Source organism: Mustela erminea, chromosome X, assembly GCF_009829155.1.
Source record: "Mustela erminea isolate mMusErm1 chromosome X, mMusErm1.Pri, whole genome shotgun sequence".
NCBI lineage: Eukaryota > Metazoa > Chordata > Mammalia > Carnivora > Mustelidae > Mustela > Mustela erminea.
This window is the reverse complement of record NC_045635.1, coordinates 61,604,933-61,610,384: the sequence shown is the minus strand read 5'-3', so window position 1 is coordinate 61,610,384 and position 5,452 is coordinate 61,604,933. Positions and strand designations below refer to the sequence as shown.

The window sequence follows — 5,452 nt, the reverse complement described above, 5'->3', positions numbered from 1 at the left end:
GATGAGACTGTCTTTTTCCCATTGGATATTCATTCCTGCTTTGTTAAAGATTGATTGGCCAAATAGTTGTCGGTTCATTTATGGGCTTTCTATTTTGTTCCATTGATCTATGTGTCTATTTCTGTGTCAGTACCATACTGGTTTTGATCACTATGGCTTTGTAATATCGCTTGAAGTCCAGAATGGTGATGCCTCCAGCTTTGTTTTTCTCTTATCAAGTTTGCTTTGGCTATTCAGGGTCTTTTGTGGTTCCACACAAATTTTAGGTTTGTTTGTTCTAGCTCTGTGAAAAATGCTGTTGGTATTTTGATAAGGATTGCATTAAACATGTAGATTGCGTTGGGTAGTATAGACATTTTAACAATATTTGTTCTTTCAATCCATGAGTATGGAATGTGTTTCCACTTCTTTGTGTCATCTTCAATTTCCTTCATTAGTGTTTTATAGTTTTCAGAGTACAGGTCTTTCACCTCTTTGGTTAGATTTATTACTAGGTATGGTGAAGCAGTTTTATTACAGAACCAGAGAATATACATCTGAAACAAACTATAAAAGGCTCTATTTCCTTGGAAACTTCTCTCAGCTTTTAGTCCCCTAAGAGTGAAGAAGACAGATCCAAACACAAGAGAAAATTCAAGTAGTGAAATAAAATGACTAGAAGCCTCTTCAGTGTGTTGAGTCAAATAAAAATGTGATTAGGCCTGTCACATAGAAATCATTATTTTAAAAATGTTAGCTATTATTGTAATCAGAAGAGGCTGGATGCAATGGGACTCTGAGCAAAAGAGACAGACTAATCTTTGCAGATAGTTCCTTCAAAGCCACAAAGGAGCCACGTCATAGTGGGATATATCCTAATAGGAACCAAGATTTGGGTCTGCCATGTACAGAACTCTCCTCCCTATATAGAGCTAACTGACACCGACACTGACAAATTCTTGGGTTTGGTTACTACTTTTTGAAGATAATACATAAACTTCCCTTTTGTTATGACAACACAACAATTACCTCAGTCTTGTTACAGTTGAATCCAAGACATCCCACTCCACCCCCAATGAATCCCATTCTGAAGTAATTTCTACTTCAGAATAAGCCTAATTGAACTTGTAAGGCTCCTGGTATCCTTGATTATGTTTAGAAGATATGTAGTATACTTTATGGAAATGTGGGAAGCCCTCAAATATTATAAGCACACATACTCTCCAGGTTTTCTACTTTTTGCCAGTCTTCCTCTCTTGTTATTTTTTTTCTAGGTTAGCATCATTTATTAAGTAATCTCAGCTGTTGTAGCTGCTTCTTGTCAGCCTGTTCTTAAAATATAAAATGCAGGGCACCTGGGTGGTACAGTTGGTTAAGCACTTGGTTTCCACTCAGGTTGTGATATCAAGGTCGTGAGATTGAGCTCTGCCTTGAGCTCCATGCTCAGCACTGAATCTGCTTAAGGTTCTATGTCCTTCTCCTTCTGCCCCTCATGATTGTGCATGTTCTTTCTCTCTCTCTCTCAAGTAAATAAATAAATCTTTAAAGAAAAATTCCTCTTGTCCAGGACAGCACACCAGGCAGAGGAATCTTCCAGGCAGCACACCAACAAAACAAGAGACTCTGATGTTGCCAGCTTCAATGATGGTGCCATCCAGAGGGGGAGAAGGTCATGGCACATTCAACTGTAGCTTACAGAGGTTTTGAAAAAGGACCCTTTGGGGGCCCAGCCTGCCTGACATTTCGACGCTGCCAGTGTGGGTTTTGTACTCCATAATGGTGTTGGGAGGTAGGTTAAGCACTCGCCAAATCATTTCCTGGATTTGGACTGTGGTTGCTTGGTCACTGGCAGTCTTACTCCATATTGAAATAATGTCCTTCTGAAACTGGACAGAGACCGCAGCCCCACAGATCTCCTCCCCAGACATGAACTGTTCTCCAGCATGTCCAGGATAAGATTCTTACAGCAATGAGATGCCAAGCCTTTCTGGAACCAAATAATCCACTTGCCATCATTTTTTTTTTTTTTGCATCATCTTCCCAAATAGATTTATTTCCTTCTTTGAAGAAATGAAAGTCCTTGTGGCCTGTCAGGTCCCCAGGACCTACCATATGACTGTAAAACCTCTAGAACTGCTCTGCAAAGGCAAAGGGTGCCAATCTGTTTGATATTTTATTCACAACTCTGTGAGCTGGTGAGACATCCTGGGTTCTTCTGGCATATCAGAAAGTATTGCTGTACTGCAGGAGGAGATGCTCTGCTGGTCCAGGGGCAACAGCCTTCATCTTACTGCTGCCCTGACTCCTGTCTCTTCATGTTTTTTTCCTTCTCTGTGCTGTTTACTTCATTCAGATCATGGTCCCCACTGTCATCATATTTCAGTGCACTGAACTTGTTGTTCATCCTCTCACCACTGCCATCACCACTGCCTCACAGAGTGACTTCCACTCTGCTGGGCCCTCTTCTGTTAATTCTTGATAATTTCAGTTTAAGAGGCATTTTCTGACTTTATCTCCAAACACTCCCATTTGGGGGCATGTGACCTCCTCTGGATTGTGGGGGTCACATCATATACACATGTAGGAAATAATAGGAATAAGGGGTGAATCCATCTACTATTCCACTCAGTGAATCTAAGTCTTTGAGTGAATGAGAGTTGAGAGACTTGAATTTGCTCTTCACTTAGGTGATCTCAGTTTCTGCGTGCTTCTCACAGTGTGAGAGTGTGTTCTAGTGTTTAAACACGTATTTTTCATTCAATGGGGACCCTAAACATAAGCCAGCTACTTAATCTGGTGCTCAATTGAAGAAATAGGGATCAGTTCGAATGCTGGCCTTATTGATAGACATTATGTAGTTCCTTCACATGGAGCATTTACAAATGACTTTCAGGGATAATTTTGGCTGTATGTAATTTTACCTAACATTTCGTATGTATGTAATTTTCCCTAAAATGTTTAAACCCATTTAAAACCTCGGTGTAAACTGTAATTTCACTGTACTAACTACAGTCTATTGGTTGAGAAAAATGGCTTTTGTTCCCCCCCCCCCACCAAAGTGTGTGTTTCAGACAAGCCACTAAAAGGAAGTTTATCATAGAAAAAGAAAAGGCTTGGTCATAGACACCAATCCTCTGAGCACTTGACCAGTGAAATTCCACAGTTGGTGCTTGGAGACAAGGACTGGAGATGGACATTGCATCCTCACATCCCACCATACAACCCAAGATTTCTTTTCTGCTAGTAGAAAAAAAAAGTGCCTGGGAAAATCATGAATGGGGTAGTATATTTTCAAATCAAAATCCAGGAAAAAAAGTATGGTTAAGAAATGTATGGGATAAGGAATGGGGGAATATAGATAGATAGATAGATAGATAGATAGATAGATAGATAATAGATAGATAGCCAGGGATATACAATGGCCCTGTTATACTATCAAGATATATATCCAAAGACTTGGGAAGATTAGAATGTTAGAGTGAATTTATCATTTAAAATCTGTTCACCTACCCTGGAGAACCTACTTTTCACCATGACTGTGAGAAATAAATTTGTAAGGGTAATCCTAGCATCCTTGAAGAACTCTGTGGTCAGTCTCCTGTAGTTCAAAAGTTATAATGTGAACTTCTGCAAACAAACTGGAATATTTAAATGCAATGAGGATAATTGGATCCCAGAGTTGCAGGAGCCAAATAGTGAGACTTACTTACCAAAGACAAGGTGAGCTTGATTGCTGTAATAGAGAGTAGAATGGAAGCATTTATCAGAATAGTCTAATTTGTAGAGACGTTTGGCATTTTTTAGTTGATTACCACATCCCTGTAAAAGAAATAGATGAGAAATCTACTAAACTCTTGCTTGATCTGTATAGGTAGGAGAGTTCTAATTTGAGTGAACAATGTCTAACTTGAATCACCAAAATGGAGACTCATTGTCTTTCAGTCAATTCCCAGACTTGAGTCAATTGACAGACCCAGAACCCTTTGAATGATGAGAGGCATATAATTTTAAAGAAGGACCCTGCTATACTGCAAAAAAAAATTATTGTTAAGTTTTCTCCCAACCTTCCTTAAAAGAACCTATAGCCATTGACCAGGTGATTATGAATTGGGGAAAAAGTAATCAAACATTTGGAGGATTACTGGACAGTGTCTCTGAACTGGTACTAATTTAAGGAGACCCGAACCATCACTGTGGCCCACAAATCAGAGCAGGAGCTTATGGGTACCAGGTAATCAATGTAGTTTTCAGCTTGGGTTCATCTCACAGTGGGTCCAGTGGGTTTTCAAACCCATGTTATGGTTATTTCTCTATTCCAGAATGTATAATTGGAATAAAAATACTCAGTGACCAAAAGAATCCACATATTGGTTCCTTGGTTGTGGATTGAGTGCTATTATAGAAGGAAAGGCCAAGTAGAAGCTACTAGAAACACCTCCACCTAAGAAAATAGTAAACCAACAACAATACCACATTCCTGGAGAGATGGCAAAATTAGTAGCACCATCAAGGACTTCAAAGATGCAGGGGTGGTGATTCCCATAACTTCCACTTCCTCATTCACCTTACTTATTTAGCTTGTGTAGAAAACAGATGGAACTTGGAAAGTGACAGAGAATTATTGTGAAGTTAACCAGATGATGATTGCAATTGCACCTACCATTCCAGATGTGGTTTTGTTGCTTGGGCAATTAACACATTGTCTGGTACCTGGTATGTAGCTATTGATCTAGCAAATGCTTTCTTCTTGATGGGTGTTAGTGAATACAACCAGAAGTAGTTTGCTTTTCACTGACAAGGCAAACAATACATCTTCACCGTCTTAAGTCAGGAGCACATTAATTCTCCAGCTCTATATTATATTTTAGTCTACAGTGAACTTATCACATTTCCCTTCCACAAGACATCACACTAGTTCATTACATTGATGACCTTATGCTGATAGGATCTGGTGAGCAAGAAGTAGCAACTACTCTAGACATATTGGTAAGACACATCAGAGAGTGAAAAATGAATCTGACAAAAATTCAGGGGATTTACACCTCAGTAAAATTTTTAGGTATTTAGTGATACAGAACATATTGAGATACCATTTCTAAGGCAAAGCATAAGTTATTGTATCTGGCTCCTACTGCATCCCAAAAAAGAGGAACAATGCCTAATGGACCGCTTTAGAATTGAAAGCAACATGAATTGAAATTGAAAGCAACTCTAACCCACTTACTAAGTAATCTGAAAAGCTGATAACTTTGGGTGGGTCTAGAATAAGAGAAGGCTCTACAACAGATTCAGGCTGCTGTGAAAGCTGTTTGTTACTTGAGCCATATAAGCCAATTAATCTGATGGTGCTTGAAGTGTCAGTGGCAGGTTGGAGATTTTGGGAAGTGCCTAGAGCTGAACAGCATTGTTGGCCCTTAGGATTTTAGAGGAATACCCTAACATTTTCTGTGAAAACTTTCCTTTTGAGAAACAG

The 5,452-nt window shown here is 39.3% G+C and overlaps 1 pseudogene; it reads right to left on the bottom strand.

Moving 5' to 3' along the window:
- Nucleotides 1-1,649: 1,649 nt before the first annotated feature.
- LOC116582166 lies at nt 1,650-2,424 on the bottom strand (annotated as a pseudogene).
- Nucleotides 2,425-5,452: the final 3,028 nt, after the last annotated feature.